Source organism: Meles meles, chromosome 3, assembly GCF_922984935.1.
Source record: "Meles meles chromosome 3, mMelMel3.1 paternal haplotype, whole genome shotgun sequence".
NCBI lineage: Eukaryota > Metazoa > Chordata > Mammalia > Carnivora > Mustelidae > Meles > Meles meles.
In genome coordinates, this window is record NC_060068.1 from 103,501,232 (window position 1) to 103,524,991 (window position 23,760).

A 23,760-nucleotide genomic window follows, 5' to 3' on the forward strand; every position below is an offset into this window, starting at 1 on the left:
TTACTTAAAGATAAAATATTTTATTTTTTTTAAAAAGATTTTATTTATTTATTTGACAGAGATCACAAGTAGGCAGAGAGGTAGGCAGAGAGAGAGAGGAGGAAGCAGGCTCCCTGCTGAGCAGAGAACCTGATGTGGGGCTCGATCCCAGGACTCTGGGATCATGACCTGAGCCGAAGGCAGAGGCTTTAACCCACTGAGCCACCCAGGCGCCCCAAAGATAAAATATTTTAAAATAAAAATTGAAAAACTGAGATAAAGGAAAGCAAAGAATAGGTGATGGATGATCAATATCAGAGAGAGGAAGCCCACCCCACGTGTATTAGAGTCCTTTCCAAGCTCGGGCTCCTGAAGTCCCTGAGCTGTTCTTGGGTTATCATGGGATTGGCTACTGCCCGCCTGAAAACCACTAGGCCCTGTTTCTGTCCTGCGGCTCTGGTGATGTTTGTGGCTTTCAGATCTCCTCGGGCAACTAATACAATTTCCTGTGAATGTCTGCTGCGTTTCTCTTTGCCCTGTTTGTCAAATCGCTCCCCCGACATCCTGGCATTTGGTTCACCATGAGGCCAGCATGCCCTTCATTTAATTGCATGATTTGGCATAAACAGAAGGAAATACTTTTCTAGGAGAGAGAGTATAATGCAGCATCTGATTTCTCCTGTCAGCTGATTAGGATTTGTCGTGTCCCAACAAGGTCAGATGAAATTAGAAAGAAAATGCAGTGTGTCTGGTGTGTGTTTCACATAACTGCATCATTTCTGTAAGCAGGATGAACGAAGGGGGACGTTTTAAAGCAAATATTGACGACCTGCCTCAAGATTCAAGGCACAAGAAACCACTGCTTCTAGGTTATGCCCGAAGAGGGGTAGTATTTACTGGGGGGCATTTTGAATTCTGCTGATTCTGTCATGCTCTGACCCTGCTGTCATGTTAGTGAAATTGGCCAGGGACGTCTGATTACAGAGCACTGAGCGCAGAATAAGTAAGTAAACGCACAGCAGTGCCACCCTCCACCTTTATCACCCTGCTACGGCCCTTAGAAGAGGTTTAGAGCTACTTCCTCTACCGGCAGCCGCTCAAGGGCTCCACTGTGAGTCAATCTCTTAGGATGCAGAAGGAAAAAATCTCACCTCCGCAACCAGTCAAAGCATTTTAGGTGTGGATGACTCTGGCCGTGGCCACACCTCTGTGTATAAACCGACCAGGCTTCTCCCAGGGTTTCTGTTGGTCCTGCAAATCTGCTGTGTTCTTCCTTTCCCAGACCCACCCTCTGCACTGCTAGGAGGCCCGCACACAGGTTGTAGCCATCGCACAAATGGCTTTAAAAGTGGTCTGGGAGCTTTGGGGGAAGAGATGGGTTCTATTACATGGTCTGTAGAGGAGCCGGCGTCTTGTGGATGTTTAATAAGCAGCCCTACCGGCTATTATTTGTGTGGACTATTTCCTGGCCCAGAGCTCGAGGGCTATTCTGAGGCCAGACTTCCAGGCGAGGCCACCCCCAAGTCCCTTCCCATGCTAAATAACAGGCCAGAAAACATTAACTTGATCGTGTCTCCTGAGTCAAAACATCCAAATGTAATTATTTTAAAAGATGAATCGAGATGCTTGATGTGCAAGTTGAAGTGAATCTGGAATTTGGGGGATATTAAGGTGACATTCTTGAAAATTCGATATTGAGGGGCATTCTATTATAGTAAATACTTTAAGGAACAGAGGATTCATTATTTCCCCACAGTTGGACAGTATCATTGCCGAGTACCAGATATGCAGTAAAGAAATTAGTTTATATCAGTAGCTAGGGATTATATTTGCCTAAAAGCTATGTAGGCTTTTGTTTTGTTTAGTTTTGTTTTTAACAGCATTTCACAACTAGATGTCATGGAAAAACAGAACTAAAATAGTTACTTACACATGCGTTACCGGTTTTCAAGGTGCTTTCACGCACTTTGGCATACTGGATCTCACAATATAGATGTGGGCTTGCTGGGAAGATGCGGGTAGCAGAGTCTCATTAATCTCCCGTGTGACAGAGGGACAGGGGAGCCCCAAGGAGTTGAGCTGCCCAGGAAGGGCCAGCCATGCCGTGTAGGCAGGACCCTGAGCAAGGGACACTTATTTTTAGTCACAGCGAGGGTTTTAGTTAGGGGTACAGACTCTGAGCTGCCTCTCTGTCCTCAAAATTTTTGGTCTGCTATTTAATGGGCTTAATTTCCTAAGTGAGTGTTCTTTAACCTTAAAATCCATCATCCCACGTGCTAGAAAGTTAACATGCACACTGGGTGCAGCATACTCTTTCTTCAGTATTGAGAAGATGATTGTCTGCAATACTGTTACCTCTCTGGGCTTCAGAAGGCCCTTCGGCAATGAGCAGATCCTCAGGAAGATTATTATTTTGTAAAGCAAATTATGAGTGCCTATGAGGATGTAGACATGGCAGTTCATGGAGGTTCCAGTGAGTAAGATTTGGTGAAATCAACTTTTTCTGTACTTTTCAAGCCCCTTTCAGGAGAGCTGCGGCTCATCCATGGTTGGAGTTAAGTGATGTTTGTGCTTCTCAGAGGATGAGCTTCTCTGGACTCATCCCCTCAGAAGGCACAAAAATGGCTCCCCGTATGCTACCGCAGAACGCATTAGATGCTATACGATGTGCCTGGAGAACAGGCTCCCGCCTCCACCTTCCAAGGGGAAGTGGAGAACAGAGAGCCTATTTCTAGTCCTCACAGGTCAATCCGTACCTGTCTGTCTGAATCATCAGGTGGGTAGGCTTAGACAAATACACACACACACACACGTAGGCTCAAATGCCTACCTGAGGAGGAGGGACTCTTCATCAATTATAGGAAACCCTTAATCATGTTTCCATTTAGTCTCTTCAAAGATACCTCCTGATCTGTATCCTCTCAATCCAATTTCCAGCTTCACTCCCTACCTTCTAGCCAAAGAGCTTTTTGTACAGGCAGCTTCCTCCCTTCCTCATCCTGTCCTGACCAGTGGCATAAAGATGATGCCCGAGGTTCTTTAATGAAATCCCCACCCCGGGAACTGGCCTTACCTGAGGCTTCACTTGCCTAGTTCAGCAGTGACAGGCTCGACCACGGGTAAGGAATGACAGAAATGCTCACTCTGCAGCCCCTTCCAGCCCTGGCCTGGATGGCCATTGCCTTGAATGGCTTTGCAACATGCCCTCTTTAAGGCTTGGCTCTAGGAATGGCACAGACAGACAGACAGACACACACACACACTGCCACACTCACACACCTACACCCTGTGCAGGGATGCCAGATGACAGAACAGAAAGGGACTCTTTCATCCAGCAGCCTTCTGATTCCAGAGGAGCGTCTCTGAGCCACGACCTGCTGTTTCCCTGGCGACTGAGACTTCCAAATAAACAGGATTCCGCTCAGACAGGCCAGTAGTCCATTCGGCTCAGCCATTTGCCCCAAGACAAACCACGCTAGAATAACACCCAGGACAGTTGCTGCTGCCGTCTGCTGTCTCTGCCTCCCTTCTCTGCCGGCCAATAGCTCTGCATTCCTGGTCCCGCTACTGGCTGTCCGTGTTGGGGGCACGTAGAGCTTTGTGTGTGTCCCTGTGGGTGGGGTCCTTGTGGGCTGTTGTCTGAAGGCGGGTCCCCTCTGCTGATCAATGAGGCCAGAGAGCGACCCAGAGGCTGCCATTCTCGGCACCCCCAGCCAGCCCCCCTCCTTCCCACACAGGCCTGCGGGACTGGTAGCCGGCTCTGTGGCATGGTGTCTGGAGGCGGACCAGCACCCTGATGTGCATGCCACGGCCCGTCCCCTCTCCCCACACAGAGCTGCAGCAGCCAAGCAGTCCAGAGAGCCAGCGCGCGGGGCCGCTCGGGAAGCCGCGACGGCACAGCGACCGCGACACAGAGCGGGCGACACCCTGTGGATTCCCTTTCCCCTTGGACAGAGAGGCGCAGTCCTCAGCCTGCAAGTTTTTCAGGTAAGACTCTGAGCGTCTGTTCTAGGAAACAAAGAGCAGCATATATGCAGAGCTGAGTGTGTGTGTGTGTGTGTGTGTGTGTGTGTGTGTGTGTATCTAAGTGCAAGGACAACAATGACACAGAGAGGAGAAAAAAAAAATCGGGGAGAGTGAAGGCAGTAGGATGTTTGAAGCTGATCCCACTGGATCCCACTGGAAGCAGCTGTCCTGCACGGAACACCCAGAAGCTCCCCTCTGGCTGGACTGAAGCCGGGCTGCAGACTGCTCTGGGGGAAGGGCTTGCTGGTGGCACAGGCAGGTAAAAATAGCACCTAGAGTTTAGACACCGTAAAAATAATCATGCCCCATGCCGCCCAACACCTTCCTTCCTCCAGGCTGCCGGGCTGGTGAGGACTGGAGGGGACAGAATGTTCTCATTTACCAAAGTGCTGGATGTGGCCCTTTGGTTCGGCAGAAGCCAAAATCTGTGGCTTTAGTAAGTCTGGCTGGCACACTCACCCCCTTGGGGAGCCTGGATGTTCAGCTGCCTCAGGAAGTCTGTTCACTGGCTGGGCACCTCAGGTTTTATCAGCATTTTGGTAGGAAAGTCAGGCTGCAATGAGAGGACAGGCTGGTATTCTGATGGCCCTTCCAGCCACCTGGATTATTCCTTACCTTCTTCTGATCTTCTTTGAAAATCATATCCTCCTCTCGGTAGCCCTGCAGACAGACACCCGAAGAGAAGGTACTCGAATGGCTAGCCACACCCACATCACGATTCCATGCCCAAAGTATGCAAGGCTTTTAGAGAGGAGCACTTGATTAATTCAGACCTCCAGGTCTGGGGCAGAATTCAGGTATTCAATCAAGCACCCATTTTTTCAGAGATCCCAGAGGAACCCACCTTATCTGAGCACCGGGTCCAAGCACTCCCTCTGTGACTTGGCAGAATGTAAACACTCTCCTTTTCTCCTGCTGTTTCAACCCACCCCCACTTCTCTGCATTCTTTTCTGCTTGGGCACTTTCCCTTTCGTTCCCCACAGGGATTGATTGTTTATGATTTAGCTCTGTACACACCAGTGGGAAGGCAAGCATCCGGCAGAGGATGAACCGGGTGCTGTGTGGGGCTGAGCCAGCCTGATGGGGGCAAAGGGTTGAAAAGAAATGAGCCTGGCTTTGCAAAGTGGTGTCCAGTGAAGCGTCGGCCGGTGGGGTACTGGGGCTGTCTGGGTGAATGAGTGTGGATTTTGGTGGAGCCTGTGATTCACAGTCACAAATTCCCTTTTCCTTTGTTTTCTTTGTGTTGGTCATTGAGGGCTTCTGAGGAAAGTCCCCTTTTGAGATTGTATATCTGAAGGCAAGAGCATCCAATTGCTGCCGAGGACCACGGGGAACACTGGAGACTCACTTCTGTTGACCCTGCCTTTTTTAGTATGAGTAAATGGATTTGCAGATGAAGTGCTTAATCAAGAGTGAAGTTAATGCTTAAACAATTAAGGGAGGAAACACAGAGTTTCTTGTAAACTGCCTCCCAAATCTGGTGTGCAGTCATACACAGATGGCTCGCCTGGTTGCAAAAAGGACTCAAGGAAGCACTATCTGCTTCGTTCGGTGGTGTGACATCACAGGCGGGGAGCATCAGTGGTGATGACTGTATTTGTATTTGGCCACGGTAGATGGACATCACACGCTTATCCGCCCTTAGTACAGGGATGCCTGATCCCAGGACAGAGGGGCTGCTCGCTGACTCTGCTGACAGGCGTTCACTGGACCCTGAGTCAACTACGGAGGGTCAGGATACTACCAGGCCTGCTGTGCCAGCTTCTGGGAAGCAGAGATGGTGCATAGTGGGAGTCATGCCCCTTGCACATCATCAAATAGGTGTGGCTTGGCTAATGCAATACTCCTTCATTTAAGTTACTAGAAAAATAATCTGCGGTCATTTGTTAGGTAAACCTAACACCCACACATGACACAAATTACAGGCGAGTGAGTTTTTTTTCCTTAAAAAAGGATTTGCTGATCAACCAATATCCATGGGGTACTCTCAAGGTGTCCCATTTCAAGGTACCACTGGATCAAGCCCACTCAGCCACAGAGAAGGGAGGGTACCTACCTGGGTGGGCAGCTAATGGAGGATGGGCCTGGGCTGACAGGATGTCCAACTTGGCTGGGAGGCAGAGTCCAAGGTATGAGGACAAGGGCAAGCATCTAGGTTAGTGGCCTAGAGGGAGAAAAGAGGGAGGAATGGAACAACAATGGTCTGATTCTTTTTTTTTTCTTTTTTTTTTTTCATTTTATTTACTTTTTCAGCGTAACAGTATCAATGGTCTGATTCTTAAATATCACTACTTAAGAGAGGCAGCCTAACATAGTGGCCAAGTGCATAGATTCTGCTGCTGAGCTTCCTGGGGTTCAGGTTCAGACGTGCCATGGCCTTGGGCCTCAGTTTCGTCGTCTGTAAGATGGGGTAATAAATTCCCATCCTTGTTGGTGAAAGGATCAAATGAATCATGCTCTTAGCACAGTGCCTGGCTTAGAGTGAGTACTACGTGAGTATCGGCTATTGCTACTACTGAATGGCGGTCTGAAAAGGCTGTCCCGAGCCCATCTGTTCCCAAGTCCAAAATGATACTCTGTGAGTGACCACCAGAGCCACCTGTGGGGCAGCATGGAGGTGCTCTGGCTCCGGTGTGGAGTTCTGCTTGCATCTCAGAGCATTCAGAAATTGAAGGGCTTCTGTGCTGGTTGCTAGTGTTTTCCTAAGCCCCTAGTGTGTTTTAGGCACTCTGCCTGGCTTTATGCACAGTTGCTCCAGACTACCTCTCTGACTTTGTCCAGGAATGCTGGCGAGGACGGCAGGTATGAGGGGCATGCTTGCCTTGCGCCAGGACTGTGTAGATGTGGGTGGTCGTTTGGACAAGACTCATCTCTGTCTCTTCAGGATCTGTGGTTTGCAAACTTTCACATGCATAAGAACCACAGGGGAGCTTGTTTAAAAGATCAGGTACCCGGGTCCTGCCCACAGTGGTCCTCATTTAGCCAGGCTGCTGAGGGCCCCAGGATTCTACATTTCCTGGGTGGGGCCCAGGTGATTCTGACTTTGGTCCACAGGCCACAGCTGCAGTCTGATCATGGCTCTTACCGTGAATGAGAATACAAGAGTCATTTGGCCTCAGTGACCATCAGCCTCTTCCTTGTAATCACCTTCTTCCCAAATGACCATTTTCCTGGGACCTGCCCCCCACTGGCAGTAAGGTCGATGACGCCACACCCGCTGTGCCCTGAGTTACTCTGTGCTCGGCACAGTGGCAAACCTTTCATGCTCCTCCCTCCATCAGTCTTCAGAGCCGTCCCATCGGTTAACTGTGCTCACTACCCACCTGTTACAAAGGAGGGGCAAGTCCGAACTGCTAGGAAGCAACTGGTCTGGGTGTGAACGTAGGATGAGCCCATAACCAGAACAGCAGCAGGAAACCTCTGGGCCAGGCGACAACTGGGGTTTTAGCTGCTTGTCAGTTCAGCCTTTCCCTTTTCACTCTTGGGGGTCCTTCTCTGGTTCACATTCCTCTCTTGTCCACTTCTGTTCCCAGGCTCCCACATAATTTCCTCAGATGTGTCCCTGTGCTTCCTTACCTTTTTCTCCTTCATAAATCAAAAAGGATCAGGGCAGTGGACAGGTGGAAGGCAAGTGTTATGGGCTGAACTGTGTCCTCTATTTAAACGCATATGCTGAAATACTAACCCCCAGAATATCAGAATGTGACCTAATCTGGAGCCGCCTTTACAGAGGAAATCAATCCAAATGACTTCATTAGGGTGGGCCCTAATCCAGTGTGACTGACATCCTTATAAATGGGGCAATTGGGACACAGAGACAGATCTAGAGGGACGATGACATGAAGACACAGGGAAAAGAGGGCATCTCCAAGTCAGGGACAGAGGCCTGGAATGGATCCCTCCCTCCCAGACTCAGAAGGAGCCAGCTGCCATCTATAAGATGGAGAGAGCCCTGGAACAGCGCTTTCCCTTGCCGCTCTCCCAAGGAACCAGCCCTGCCGATACTTGGTTTTGGACTTCCGGCCCCCCGAACTGCGAGGCAATGTTCTTCTATTGTTTGAGCCATGGTCATGGTACTTGCTACGGGAGCCCTAGCAGACTAGTACAGTGGGAACCTACATTCTTCCCGCAGCCCCTGAGTTTGGGGTGATCTCATTTGAGGCCAACACATTATAGCAAGCTACGACAACATTCTCTTTAACTCACGACTATTCTTCTGTTGTTCACGACTGTTCTTCAACACTGTTCATGGGAGTCACAGGCAGGTCCAGGTCCCAGGAAGGAAGAAGGAATGAATAGCAAGGATGAGGAGGGAAGCGGGAAGGAAAAGTAAAGAAACAAAGAGGCAGGGAGAGGAAAAGGAGAGAGAATGGGGACTGGGATACGGGATACTTAAGGGTCATTCATGTCCATGACAGGTCCATTCCACTGCCCTGTGGGAGGCCACCTGTGTGCTAGGGAGCATGTTGAACACTGGGGTAGAACAGAGCCTGGAATGGATGGTCCCTACCTTCAGGAAAGCCAGAGGCCAGATAGGGATATAGACCTCAAGCACGCAGTACTTCTGAGTGTCTCAGAGAAGCAAATGCACTACTTGACCCAGTCAGGGGGTCTAGAAAAGCTTTGGTGAGTTCATGATGCCTGCGTTGAGAAGTGAGGGACTGCCAAGGGTCCACTGGGCGAGGGATGAGTGTTTCAGATGGAGGGAAGAGTACTCCCAGGGTCACCTGGGATGAGGAAGTGTGGCATTGCCAAGGAGTGGAGGAAAGGCCAGTGTGGCTGGAATGCAAGGAAGAAGAAAGAGGAGACAGCCAAGTTCAAGGCCCAGGAGGGGTCTGGACAATGGCAACTATGCTGACAATTTAGGTTCTTCACTGAGAAGGCACAATTGCCTTATTTTTTTTTTTTAAATATTTTATTTATTTGACAGAGAGAAATCACAACTAGGCAGAGAGGCAGGCAGAGAGAGAGGAGGAAGCAGGCTCCCCGCGGAGCAGAGAGCCCGATGCGGGGCTCGATCCCAGGACCCTGAGATCATGACCCGAGCCGAAGGCAGAGGCTTTAACCCACTGAGCCACCCAGGTGCCCCCAATTTAGGTTCTTCAAAGGAGAACCACAGAAGGCCAGAGAAGGAAGTGATCCTATATAGGGAAAACCCCTTTCAACAAAGGGGAAGGCTGGGATGGAGATGCCGATGGTGTGGTTTGGCAGTGGGTCCACCCTGAAGCCAGACAACAGGTTTTCTGAGCTCCCAGACTTAGGGTTGGCTGCACTGCCTCTAGGGACAAGTTCCAGGACCTCAAAAAAAAAATTGTTGTAGCTGTGGTCTACCCGCAACATTCTAGGTGTTTGTCACCGTCCCACTGGAAAGGGTCGAATAGGGACAGTTCTCTCCTGTGTGTGATAGCAAGCTGGGTACCTTGGATGGGTTGACTGGGCGGCCCCCTGTTCGGCATTCCTTGGAGGACAAAGAGAGGCCTCGGAATACATGCTCTCTGCCTGTCTGCTTTGCCTGAAGCAATAGGAGCAGGCACATTCCAGAGGCAATGATTTCATCTGATTCCATCGGGCTGCTGAGAAGGGCAGAGATTCCGGTTGTGAAAGGGAAAGAAGTAAGGGCAGGGAAAGAAGTTAAGGGCAGGGAGCCCAGAAAGACCCCTGAGGTTATCAGGGGTGAGAAGGGGCAGAGAAGCATCTGAAAGAAGCAGGGCAAAGCCAAATGCTGCCTTATTGCTGAGTTCCTGGGAGCAGCAGCAAGCCTGCTACTGCAACAACACACCATGCCCATCGCTGGGACACTTCTCATCCATGCCCGTCTTGTGGGCACCATCCCCACAAGAGTCCCCAAGTAAAACTAGAGCCATGCCTTTGACAGGCCCCACCTGCCACAAAAAGAACTCTCTTCCTTGTTCTTTCTGAAGAGGGACTGGATGTGGCTAAGCAAGGATAAGTTCTTGGAGCAAGCGGAGCACACTTCAGAGGAGAGAGGTGATTTTCAGAAAGGTGAGTAAGCAGCCCGAGGCCTCTTGGGGAGCAAGATCCCGACTCTGCTCCTCTTACATCCCCCCACTCTAGCCCCACCGGCCTCTTTCCTGTTCCTCTGTGGTGCCATGTCCTTGCCTGCCTCTCGGACTTTATGACTGCTGTTCCATCTACCTGGAATGCTCCCCCTGTTCTTCACATAGCAGCTCTTTTCACCCTCGGGCCTCACCTCTCTTGGGAACTCCCCAAAGAGGCTTTCTTTCCTGTCTCTCCCTCTCATGGCACTGTCCCAGTCTCTACTTTTCAGTTTTCTAAGACTTACTGTTGCCCGTCTTCCCCACTAGAACATGAGCCTCGTGAGGGCAGAAGCTCGTCCATCTTGTTTCATGCTGTATCCCTAGGGCAGAGCCTAGCCACAGAGCAGGTGCTCAACAAATATTGGCCCAAGGAATGAATGAGTGAATCATTCAGTCTTGGAGTGGGAAAGCCTAAGGCCAAGGCCAGCTATGGGATCTCCCAGTCTGTTGTTCCTCATAGCTCTAGAAAGGGGTGCATCACATCTGAAGGCAAAGCTGACAAGTTTGCACCAAGCACCTCCAACCCTGACTTAGGGGAGCATACCCCTCATGGGTCCCCAAGCCATATGCCACCAAATCTGGCTTAGCCAGCCTGGTCTCACCTCTTCAGAGAACTCACTCTTGTTGCCTGGAAAATTCAGCTTCATTGTATTATTCATGTTTAGAGATGAATAATGTCTTTTGGCTGATGGGCATCAAAGGCAAGTAAGTGATGGCAGGCACCTAGAAGGAAGACATTGATCCATTGAGTTCCGGCCCTTGCACCTACGGAGGCAACTGGAACCATTAGTCAGGTGGGAACGGAAGCAGTTTGCTTTGATTAATCAATGTGTGCAAAGGGCTGCACCAGTATCTCTGGGGCCATAAAGAATCTCTAGAAATGAGAGTCTTCTTGTCCTTCCGCAGGATCTCTGTCAGAGTTAGAAGTGGCAGCAAGGGGAGAGCTGAGATGAAGGCTCCAGTCACTCCCTAGAGCCCACACAGAGCAAGTCTGCAGCCCAGAGAACATTCTCCCAGTTCAGAGTCATGGGTTGAGTTGGCCTAGGCTTCTCCAGCTTTGGTGATACGGAATTTAAATTAGAGAAGCAAGCACAGAATCTTCGCCCAGGTGGCTACAGAAAACTTGCTCCATTCTCCCCAGCTGGTCCTGGATGACTTTGTTGAGGGCTCCGGAAGCAGAGTGCTAAGTTCCTTAGAGAGAGAGTCAACAGAGAAGCCCAAGACTCATCACATGGTTCCAATTCTGACCCACTGCTCTCATTACCCTTTCATTAGTTCAGACTGACAGTCTGTGCTGCCTAATGGTAGGGGAGCAAAATGGCCAAGGGCATGGACTCTGGGGAAGGGCTGGCTTTGAATTCTGGCTCTGAATCAACAGATGCATGGCCCTGGACAAGTTACACAACTTCTCCATTTCTGTGAAATAGAACAGGGGCACCTGTTTCCTGGAGTTGTTGCCATGAGTATGGGTGTCGATAGAGGCTAAGTCCGTTCTGCATGACATTGTCAACGTTGGGTACTGCTCTCTCGTAGGGCTGGGTTGAAACTTAAGTGAAACAGTCTGTGTAAAGCACCAAGAAGGTTTAGGATGTAACACACAACACAGTATTTGCTCAATAAAATATAATTATTGCCAAGTTTGTAGTCTGGCTAAGGCCTTTTTTTAGAAGGCTTTGTAAGAGTTTAGTTGATCTAAAAAAAATGTTTCTGGGACACGAAGGTCGTCTGCTGTCCTACTGTTTCTCCATCAGTTTTTTGTTGTTGTTTCAAGAGACAGTTATCACCCTGTGCTTTCTCAGCACTTTAAAATCCTTTTATCAGGGGCACCTGGGTGGCTCAGTCGTTAAGCGTCTGCCTTCGGCTCAGGTCACGATCCCAGGGTCCTGGGACTGAGTCCCCCATTGGGCTTCCTGATCAGCGAGAAGCTTGTTTCTCCCTCTCCCACTCCCCCTGCGTGTGTCTCTCTCTGTCAATTAAATAAATAAAATATCTTTAAAAATAAAAATAAATAAAATAAAATCCTTGTGTCAGGAACCTAGAACTAGCCAAGAAAGCAATAGAGCACATAAAGAGCTGAACATGGAATACACACAGGCTACTTGTTCAGTACTTTGAGGCTGTGGGCGTTTCCAACAATTACAGGAGTCAACTTCAGCAGCCTCCTTCTGCTCAGTTCACATAATGGCTTTGGGATTCCCACCCATCCAGGGGCGTGAGGTTCCTCAGGGCACAGACTCCTCACAAATACTGCTCTAGGGCCCTGGTCTGGGACTTTGAGCTTAAGTCATTTGAAAATCCAACTGCTGGGATGAAAGCGACAGGCTGGCATAGGCTGGACTGGCCTGGCTTTTGCACTGAGGCAGTCTGCTGCTTCATCCCTCCCCACTGCGTGACCTTGCGTAAGAAACCGGTCCTTTTTATGCTCTGGGCTCCTTCTCTACAAGAGCTGCCTCTAGAGAGTGGGTTGGAGGTTAAGCACGGCGTGTAGAGCTCCAGCTGTCCCTCTCTAAACTCCTTCCTTTGTGGCCTTCCTGACCACCACATAGCTGTGGATATGGAAAAAAACCCAGCGGAGATCAATGCGTTAAAGGCTTGCCAATATTTGCTTGCACCAGGTGACCATGAGCACATCACTTGGCTTCTGGAGCAGCGCAGAGAGATGGATTATGGGAAGGGGTCCAGGTCATGGTCTGAAAGAGGGGATGCTGGCAGCCCCTGCACTCAGCTCAGCCCATCCTTGCACCACCGGGGCCAGGACCAGATTATGGATTTTTAGCCCGCTGCTCCCCTGGGATGTCAGACTTCTCACGAAGGCCTGAAGATTCATGGTCTTCCTTAAAGGAGGGGGACCCCTTCCTGACCCACTCTGACCTTCCCCAGATGCCTCTCCACCTCCCACTGAGGCCTGAGGATTGAACCCGCAGCTGGTTCAGGGTGGATCCAAATGGAGGCAGCACACATCAGGGGAGAGCGTTTCCAAGGCGATGTCCGAGTTTTCTCTAGTGACCCGCTGACCTGACCCTCCCTGACTTACGCTGTCCCAGAAGTGAGCCAAGCCTTTGGAGGGCGGATACACCTTAGGATGTCTGGCCAGGGGCCCCACTGTGGTGGGAGGTTCGGATCCCACGCTGGGACAGGCCCTGGGGAAGGTCAGCGGGAGGGTGAGCCAAAGCAGGCTTAATCGCCTCTGTTACCTCCTGGCCTTTTCTTCTTCTGACGGAATGGCAGTCAGATGTGGGGTGTGGAGGCCCTTGTTTCAGCGAGGATAAAGAACATCTCTTCAAAAGAGCTCTCAACATGTCTTACTGTAGGATGGAAGCAGGGGCTGAATTGGCTACTTTAAAGTCTTCTCATACTGCAGATCAAGAGAAAGACCTCGGTGACTAATTAGCAGTCCTACACTCGTCAGACTATTACACCCCCAAAGTCAGTGTTTCCCTGGAGTCAAGGTCCCCTTCTCTTCCTGGCCAGTCCCACATCCTGCTGGGCCTGAGTTGGCTGCTCATGTTTCTCATTATCTCTCCCCCATCCTCTCTGAAGGCTTCTCACTCCACCCAGGGGTTTTATTTTTAAACTTGCACAGTAATGCTAGGGCTGAGCAAGACACACTGCCCACATTCCCGGGGAACTGGGCTGCCTGGAAAAGCATCCCCCTTTTTGGAGATTTCCTTCCTCCCTCCTTCCTTCTCTCACTTCCCTTCATATTTATTGGGCACCTTCTCTCAGAGGGCCTCTGCCGGAGGACATGGCAACAAAGGGAAAGATACAGTCCCTGCCCTCAGAGACCTTATGTTCTCAAAGGGTAGGGAACACCGGGGACAGGCAGGCTGAGCACGCAGACATACACACCAAGTAAGCCAACAAATAAATATGTGAAATCGTAGAAATTTGTTTAGACCTAGTCTATAAAAGGGACAAACAAGGCACCAACAAGAAGAGCTGTGACAAATCATGTAGCCAGGGAAAGCCTCTCTAAGGTCGTGGCACGGAAGAGAGGGCCGGAAGAACGAGGGGCATCACACAAGCAAAGAGTAAGGCCAAGAATATTCTGTGTGGAAGGAAGAATAGGGGTAAGGTCTCGAGGTAAGCAAGTGCATGGTGTGTTCTAGAATTCCAACAGAAGGCCAGGATACTTCAAGTACGGTGGATAGGGGGAAGATGTGCTCAAAATGGGGAAGCATGCAAAGAACAGATCTCACAGAGATATGGAGTCATGTTGAAAGTTGGGGCTTTTGTCTGAGGGCGGTGGAAAGTCGCTGGGGATTAAAATTAGGAGGTAACATACAATGATGGACATTTTAAGATGCTTATCGGGTTGTGAGTGGAGAACAGACCCTAAGAGGGGCGGGAGGGAAGGCAGGGCATGAGTTCAGAGGCCTCAGAATTGTGCAGAAAGGAGATGATGGTGGCTAGGCTGCAGCCAGGCCATGCCACAGCTAGAAACAGGCAGGTTCTTCCAAGAATGAGCCTGGCACTGGCCATTGTCCTTCCAAAGAGCCCTAAGTACCCCCATTCAGAAGACAGAGTAGAACACCAAGACTCAAAGGCAAGAAGTGGTCAGAATAAGCCATGAAAGTTTAGATGTCCTATTGCCTATAACTCACCAGATTTATTAGGTTTCCAAACCCAATTAAGTAAGATTTTTGTCCAACACTGACTCCCACGATTTTCTGAAAGGCACATATAAGCTCCTCTTCACCATGGCCCCTCTCTCTGTCCTTTACAGCTTTGGCTTGGGTATGAGGCCAAAAAGCTTTAACTGGGTGATCTCACCTGCACACAAAATTCAAAGATGACTTTATACGCCCAAAGGACCCGAACAGTGGTCTCTGCTGTCGAAGAGAAACACAACTATTTACACTCTTGGGAAGAAAGGAGAAGGAAAACAAAGCAGAATCGCAGCGTTTTTGTTCTACATACAGCAATAATAATAACATGACTTGCTATGTACCTCAGGTACTTGTAACTCACTGCATCCTCCGAGAGACCGATGAAGCGGGTACCACTTAGTCCTGGTCACTGGGAACGGAGCTAAAGCTTAGGGGGCAGTGTCATCTGCTGGTCCAAGTGGCAGAGTCGGGGCTCAGGGGCTGCTTGGCCCCAACTGGCTGAATGAACTCCTATTGACCAGGGCTCAGGGCTGCCTGCTCTATGACTCCTCAGTTCCAAAAACTGCACTGAAAGAGTCTGGAAGGAAGGAGATCGTCTAGAATGTGAGTGGCGCGGGGATATCAGCAGATTTTCCTTTTTTTTTTTTTTTAATAGATTTTATTTATTTATTTGACAGAGAGAGATCACAAGTAGGCAGAGAGGCAGGCAGAGAGAGAGTGAGAGGGAAGCAGGCTCCCTGCGGAGCAGAGAGCCCGATGTAGGACTCGATCCCAGGCCCCTGAGATCATGACCTGAGTCGAAGGCAGCGGCTTAAACCACTGAACCACCCAGGTGCCCAACAGATTTTCCTTTTTGTTTGTATTTTCTTTTCTAATGTTTGGAACACATAGCACCTGGTACATAGTGGATACTCAAAAATTGTTTACTGAAATTGTTGGGTTAACGAGTATGTGTTACTTAAAATTATTATCTTTACATCATTAATACATTTCACTACGGGAAAAGTAGCCAATACCAGAAAAAAAAATTTACCCATTGTCTGGAGATGATCGCTATTAAAACATTGGTGATATTGATATCTTTCTAGTCTTTTCTTGTGTTTCTGTGTGTCCATCTCTATCGATCTCCCTGTCTATTGATGCATACAGACAGCATGTGTATATTAAACAAAAATGGGATCATACAGTATTTATAGACTTTTAACTTACTTTTTCACTTTATCACGGGCATTCTCCATTCCATTTTATATTCTTTTAAAAAAGAATTCTTCACAGTGGCAGTGCATTTCCCTACAATTTACTTAATGGTCCCTCTATTATCAGATATTCAGTTTGTAGTACTAATATTAATAAAGCTTTACTGAACTTCCTTCTAAAAACATGTATGCATATCTGTATTACTATTAAAGAGAAAAGACTATGTATTGAAATACAGAACGGAGAAAGACACTTATCCAGGGGGCTCTGTTGGGTAGGCCAGCTAGCATATTTCTGGCATCTGTCCTTCAGAATGCAAGCAAAGGCAATGTCATTTACAATACTCTCCATTTTCCCAGTCTTGTCATTACTCACCTCTCAAGTATGTTTTGGTGCCATTGTGTCGCAATGCAGGTGGGTTAAGAAAAATCCCAGTTGTGGCCACAATGTGGGCCCTGAGGTCAGGCAGCTGGCTGTACGTTCAGGTCCTATCCCTCACCGACAGTGTGACTGCAGGCGAGTTCATTGTTCTGAGCCTTAGTTTCTTCATGCGTAAATGGCATACACCCCAGGGGATGCAATGAGGCAAATCAAGCAAAGCTCTCTTAAGCATCTGCCCAGCCTAGAACGAATGCTCAGAAAAGGGTGGTTTCTATCATTATGAAAATAGAAGAAGACTTTTCTCATAGGTTCAGTGTTTTGGAAAACTCCTGTCCAACCTACAGTGCAGGATCCAAGTAAAATGAACTTAAAAAAAAAAAAATATCACTCACTATTACCCTTTGGCTATATTACCCTTCTACTCTTTGTGTATGTGTGTGTGTGTGTGTGTGTAAGACTAAATTAAAAAACAATTAACTTTTTTTCCCCTTCCTTGCCAAGAACCAGGTTTGTTGGATTAGAGATATATTTAAATTCTGTTGTTCACAGCTGCATTTAGCATTTAGCCAGCTGTGTTTTATAAATGTCTATCCTAAAATAAAAACAAAGTAGGGGAAAAAAGGGCAGGACTGTCTACAGCAATCCTAAACTGTTCTCAGTTTTATATAACAAAACAGAAAATATCTAACACCTAAAACACAGACCACAGAAAGAACTACCCTGACTCGTATACTGTACATTGTTAACCCAGACACACTGTTGGCACATAGTAGGTGCTCACTGAACCTTGCTGCATGTATTTCTTGAATATGTTTTCCTTACAGACAGCAAGCTGTTAAGAAATAAATCAGGATATTCATTACATCTAAATACCATCAGAGCCCATGTGGAGGGGCAGAAGGAGAAGATAGATGATTGAATGAACAGATGCTTTTTGAGTTTGTAAACTGAATGTTTGGGAAACTTTATCCTCCTAATTCATGGCTCTTGAAATATGTTTATAATCCTGGTGGAACTGTCCAGGGCTTTCTCTAAACTGCCATCAGGGATAGCACATAATGACAAAGCACTTCTGATGGCCAGGCTAAGTTTTTCCATTTTTCTTTAACTCCAGGCAATGCTCAGCAAAATCTTCGTGCAGTTATAAGAGTGTATCCTCACTATCAAAATGGCTCTAGAGATCATGGGTAACACATGTGCTTGTAAGGCAACACACTGCTGGGCCAAGATATTTATTTACATAGCGAACCCCTAAGGCCAAATAACTATGGGGCACCCCATAATTTCCAAACAAATAGTGGGAAATGGTAGAGCTCCCAGCAACTCCTGCTCTGGAGTACTTTTCTCTTCATACGCTTTGCTGGTATTGGTTGACTGCCTTCTGTGCATGAGAGCTCATGCTGTGGGTGATTCAAAGATAGAACATGTCCTCTGCTCTCATACATAAGCTAGCAGAGGGGAGAGACAAGCTACCAGCTCGATGGAATCCTAGAAAGAATGGAGTAATTGCTAGGCAAAGCACTCATGGGTCCTGGAAGGGAGGAAGGACCCTACTTACTGGAGATAGCATAGAAGGCTTTGTAGGAGAAGTAGCATTTGACAGAGGCCTTGAAGGATAAGAAGAGTTATAATTAGCAGCCATGGTGGTGGGGGGAAGGACCTTCCAGGCTGAAGGACAGCCTACACCAACCATGAAGGCATGAGAGTTCCTGGCATGCAACAAGGAGAGGGAGAGCCACAGACTGATGGGATGGGGAAGGATGTAGGAGAAGGGGGTGCTTTTAAGACCAGATGTGGGGTCACTGAAATGCTTTGCCGCAGACTCTGGGCCTGACTGTCTAGGAAGTGGAAAGCCGTGGAAAGTTTCTGGTAATGGAGGCCATGGCGCATCCAGATCCTCCTCCAGAAGAAGGACTCAGTGACAGCGTAAGGTGTAATTAGAACAACAGAGCTTAGAGGCACGAAGCTGATCCCTCAGCTCTTCTTCCATTTTCTACCTGCTGAGCCTCTGAAGGTTTGCACAGCATGGACCAGTGACAGCTTCCCCCTTGAATGCTGTGATCCTGTGCCTGGGGCCTGTCTCCTGTGGCTTCCCTGAGAGAACTCTTATATCATGGATCTGAGAATGCAGAATGTCCCGCAGGGTAGCCGCTTCTGTCCACTTCTCTGTGTTGTTCTCCCTTGCAGATTCCCCTCTTCCCTCTGCTCTGACTCTCCTGCACCTGCCCTCTCCACAGAGCCCCACTGCCTGCCCCACTTTCAGCTCTGAATGGGTAGGTGACTCCTTTCCAATGAGGCACTCACCCTAGGGAGCTCACCTCTGCTCTGTAGAGTGGGATTCTCCTGCTTATGTACACTCTGTCGGTGAACAGGCTCTCCATTCCTGCCTCCATCCTACGTACCCACACCCCGAGTTATCTGGCGATTCCTGTGTTAAGTTCCTGTCATTTGTCAAATCCTCCTCATTGTCTGCCCCCCCGTGGTTTTGGACCCATCATCTCCCTTCCCTTTCCATTCAGTAACAGTTGATGGAGCCCCGGGGATGGTGCTGAGGGTAAGACAGTGCAGAGGAAGCACACGACCACTGCCCTTGACCAGAGTGGAGTCCAGGGAGGAAGACGAGCAGTAAGCAAACACCTGAAGACTGATGAATTGTTCAGGGATGGAAACACAGAGCACTGGGCCCCATGGCCTCTGCTCTGCCTCTGCCCTGCCCCCTCCCACCACCACTATTTTCCTGTAAAATGTTACCAGATGCATCTACGAAATTCCCTTCTCAAAAATCTCCACTGGCTCCCCAGAGCTTGTGGATAAGAGTTAAAAGTCTTCAGACTGGCACCGAGGTCCTCTATGACCCGACTCCAAATGAGTGTGAGGTGACCCTGTGTGTCCTGCCCATCACCCTGCCCAGCAGCACCCAGCCCCCTCTGGGGAGAAGACCACCTCTACGTCCCACACCTGGGCCCCCGGTGAAGCCATTCCCTCATCCCACATCCACACTTGTGAAGCCTGTCTGTCCTGGCTGAGCAGCTACAGCTTCCCCCACATCCTCCAGGACTCCATCTTCCCCCGGCTCTCACACTCCCATCCTGCGCCTACCATGGTCCATCTCATGGATGATTTCACTTCTCACCCTCCATCAAACAGGTTTTACTCATTCTGAATAATCGTAACAACAAAAATCATAGCTAAAACTACTGAGATGCTTTCTATGTGCTGGGGGCCATGTGCTTCACTCGTGTTACCTTGTTGTATCCTTAGAGCGAGCACGTGGGGTAGGTACCATCCCTGGTCTCCTCATGTAGGCACACGGCCTTTCTGGATTGAAATCCAGGAATCCTGACTGCAGAGCCCATGCCTTTGACCATGACCTCCCCTTTATTCCTTTTCTGTGTTTTGTCAGGTCCCTTATACTTAACTAAGGGTAGTTCAAATAAGTGCATGGGAACAGTGACGGCCACAGAGAAGCTCAAAGTCATTCTGTAAATCACAGTCTCGGAGAGAGGACAAATGCAGAATGGTTAGTGTCTTCTCTTATGCTAATTAGGAAATAGAGGAGATTTTCAGAGGACAGATTTTTGACTGATGGAGGAGCGAAGGACTGGGCAGCAGTTAGTTGTCTCTTGACTGGTTTAATCTGACTTGATTTGGGTGGTGTCACACCCCTCTCACATAGCATTGTCGCACCAGGTGCCCAAAACAGAGCACCTTCCTCTCACACAGTCACTGTGCCTCTCTGCCTGAGCCTGTGAGATGTTTAACAAGGGCAAGAGCCTCTCCCGGACTCACTGGACTGGACCTGTCTGTTTCCTTAAGGGGAGAGGTGTGGAGGCCAGGCCCTCCCCTGAGGGCCTGCCCTTCTCTGCTCCAGACAGACGTGCCTTTGTGCATGAGGGTGGGCGGGCAGAACCTTTGTGGCACCCTAGTCCATGGGAGCAGGGCCAAAGTGGAGAGCTGGGATGGGGAGACTGGGAAAAGGGACAAGCTGGGTGCCCAGAGGGCAGTACACAGGCTGCCACCAGGAGGCCAGCCAGCGCGCTTCCTCTGTCCTTTGTGGGCGTGAACAGGGAGCAGAGCCCTGGAGAGCTTAGACTAGTGTGGCCCCAGGTTCCAAAACCTGCCTGCACAAGGTTCTTCAGTCTTCATATCCCCCTAAGAGAAGACCTCTGTAGTATGGCCATTTGGAAGTGGGAGAAAGCCCACTCGTTTCTCTCCACTGCCTCTCCCCATTAGCCGGGTAGGAACTGCATACAAGGTTGGCAGCCCTTCTTCTCTTTATTTCTACCCCTGGCTTGAGTTTGGCTCATCTTCCTGTAGTCTAGACACCTTTATGATGCCACGTTGTCTTCCGCAGCCTGGCTTAAATGCCATAATTTTGAGGGGAACGCATCTGAGGGTATACAGATGGACAGAAAGGCAGATAGATATGTCTTGTGTAACACGCTGCGCTTGCCAGTCTCTGATTCAAGGATGCCACAGTGCTGCTGCATTGTGCGAAACCCTACGCCCCAACCCAGCCAGCACACTGCACTATGGCCTTAAGATTCTTAAGCGAGCAGAAACAAGTTCTGAGAAGCTAGGACTTTTTTGGCACGCTCCTTAGACCATGAGAGTCATTCCACTGTGTCGCAAACCCAGTGAAAAGTCCTAATTCCACAGTTTTCCCAAGGGGCATCTGGAGGGCCCACGGTGCTGCTCCAGATCCAACCCCCTGAAAACCAGACCTCAAGGGGAAACGAGCAATGTCAGAGAACTTTCATCAAATGCCATGCCGGAGTGGCTTGTGCAACAGTACAATTCTGTTGGCAAAGGTGTACCGAAAAATCTGGGTTTTCCTGACCCTGGGACTGATACAACGAGGCAGATCAGCTATTCAAGGCGGAACAAGGTAGATTGGGGGGGGGTGGGTCTCACCTCAAAAGAGGAAGGTTTGGGGCAGCTGGGTGGCTCAGTGGGTTCAAGCCTCTGCCTTCGGCTCAGGTCATGATCCCAAGGTCCTGGGATCGAGCCCGCATCGGGCTCTCTGCTCAGCGGGGAGCCTGCTTCCTCCTCTCTCTCTACCTGCCTCTCTGTCTACTTGGTGATCTCTGTCTGTAAAATAAATAAATAAAATAAAAATATTCATTAAAACAAAAAAAAAAAAAAAAGAGGAAGGTTTGCCAGAGGGCCAAGCTGGGGAAAAGTCATTAGTTCCAGCTTGCGTCCTCATGAAGTGAGGAAAAATATCAGCAATAAAGAAAGGAGCTGGTGGGGCGCCTGGGTGGCTCAGTGGGTTAAAGCCTCTGCCTTCGGCTCAGGTCATGATCTCAGGGTCCTGGGATCGAGCCCCGCATCGGGCTCTCTGCTCAGCGGGGAGCCTGCTTCTTCCTCTCTCTCTGCCTGCCTCTCTGCCTACTTGTGATCTCTGTCAAATAAATAAAATCTTAAAAAAAAAAAGAAAGGAGCTGGTAGAGCCTATCTGCCTGGGAGCCCCTGTAGCCCCCCACTCCCCAGAGGAAAGCCTGTTTCTACCACTGGGAGAGGAAATCTGTGCAAGCTCTCAAGATTGTGGAGAACTTCGGATGGGAGATGCCAGGGAGATCTCAAGATACAGGGAGGCTCTGGTGTGTGAGTTACTTGGTGATAAACATAGATCTTGACTGATTTTGATAAGCCAGCATAAGGTTGAGGTAAGAGGCTTCGAGAAAAACATGCACTTACATGTAGGCTACTGGGTACTGAAGGGATCCCAGCAAGGACAGAGGCAGACTGCTGGGCAAAGTGAGCAATGGTGCAAGAGGAGACGGGGGGCTGATGGGACAGAGAGGAGCCTCATTGGGGAAGCTCTTGGGTCAGCAGTTGCTTGAGAAACCCCGCGGTTTGTGGTGGTCTTTTCCAAGGGACATGAGCCAGCCATCTTCCCAAGGCAAATAGTTCCTAAAGTAATGTGTGCAGAGGGGCAAAAGTCCAGAAGAAGGGAGTGCTAGGGAGATCGAAAGCTGGATCAGGAAGGAGGACAGCAGTGGGGGGACAGCCTGTAAGGTGAGGCTGCAGTCCTAGACACACACCAGCACAGACAGGAGCACTGGTTTGGGTTCTGAAATCCCTTCCTACTAAGAGTCCAAGCTGGATGTTTTGTGGTGGGGCTCCCCAGGTATTTCAGAAATAATAACACTTTTTAGGAAATGTAATCTGGTTATATAAGGTAATGCTATTATTTAATTATTAGTCTCATCATCATCATTATTCAATGTGTGCAGTGCAGCACTGTGCTAAACCCTTTATAGGACTCTATGCCATTTTGTCCTCACATGTTATCCCCCTTATAGGGGAGAGGGAACTGAGGTTCAGAGAGGTGATGGCACCTAGCCCTGGTCTCATGGTGAGTAGTAGCCAAGCCAAGACTTGCCCTCAGTGGAGGTGACTCTTCGGCTAACAGGGCCAGGCTCCTGTCACCAGGGAAAAGGCTCAACCCACCTGGAGTCAACAATGAAACCCATAGACGCTGATGGAGCCGTGAATCTAGCACAGGTAGAATAACCACAAAACACCCCAACTGCCTCTTACTAGATGTCTACTTCCGTGTTTTATTAAACGTAAGAAACCATAAATTGAAAGATACACCATCATTTTACATACCACTGTGAAAAAAATGCTGTACTTCCTGATTCTAGAGATGTGAAAATAGCCAAAGAAAACTGTCCCCGAGGCCTGGGAAGTATTTTAAGTGCATACTGTGCTGGGAGTTTAGTTTCTACTACCCCCATTTCATCCCAGCTACAGCCCTTGCTTTTCGCCCCTGCTTCTACAGGCGAGGACACAGTCCTTAGAGGAGGAGGCCTGTACGCATGCTCAGTGACACAGACCCAGGGAGCCTCAGAGCCTCAGCGGCATCCTGGGCTAAACTGCCTGCCCTTAACCAGTCAGCAAGACCACCTCTGAAGAAGACAAGCCATCTTTGTCATCTGTTCCTTCTGACAGGTAGATAGCTGGGCAAACCAAAACACAATGGAGATACCTGCCTCAAGAAAAAAGAAAACCTCGCCTTGTTCCCCTTCGCAGGGTCATCTGTGAGTTGGGCTCACTCTAACTCTTAAGCTCCCCTGAGCTCTGGAGTGAGCTCAGGGGAGCTCTAGTTGCAAATCCGGCTGACCCCTTTAGGAAGATCCTCCAAGATCGACCCATTCATTTTCTAGCTCGTAAGCTTCCTTGGTCTTGGTTATTTCTCTGACCCACCCTTTCCTTTTCCCCAAACTCTAGTGAGCAATTTGTGCTAGATTCTATGGCGTCATCCTTGACCTTGAACCTTATTCTGCCCATCTTTCTTGTCTCCTCCCATTTCTCCAAGTGTCTTAAGTCTCTGGCCCTGATCTGCCTTGCGCAAGAGCCATGGCCATGTCTTAATCAGTTCCTAGCCCTGTTTCACATCTCCTTCCCATTACAGGTTTTCTAGAAATCCTGCATATTAAAGTGAAAATGTGGGGCCAAAGAGAGATGGAATGAGGAGATTGTAAGTGTGAGAAAAGTC

At 49.1% G+C, this 23,760-nt stretch overlaps 1 protein-coding gene and 1 long non-coding RNA gene across 3 annotated transcripts in view; one reads left to right on the forward strand and one right to left on the reverse strand.

Annotated features, from left to right (window-relative positions):
* The window catches only part of LOC123938953, a 31,283-nt gene extending 25,143 nt beyond the window's left edge, over positions 1–6,140 (reverse strand). Inside the window, exons 1-2 of the long non-coding RNA XR_006817792.1 lie at positions 6,063–6,140; positions 4,465–4,558 (exon numbers count right to left, since the gene is read on the reverse strand). This is a non-coding gene — a long non-coding RNA (uncharacterized LOC123938953). The remainder of the gene's footprint in view (positions 1–4,464; positions 4,559–6,062) is intronic.
* FGF1 (fibroblast growth factor 1) overlaps positions 1–23,760 on the forward strand; it is a 99,790-nt gene that overhangs the window by 6,220 nt on the left and 69,810 nt on the right. For both annotated transcript variants that reach the window (XM_046000767.1, XM_046000765.1), the window contains exon 2: positions 3,813–3,966. The gene's annotated coding sequence lies outside the window, so the exon portion shown is untranslated. The remainder of the gene's footprint in view (positions 1–3,812; positions 3,967–23,760) is intronic.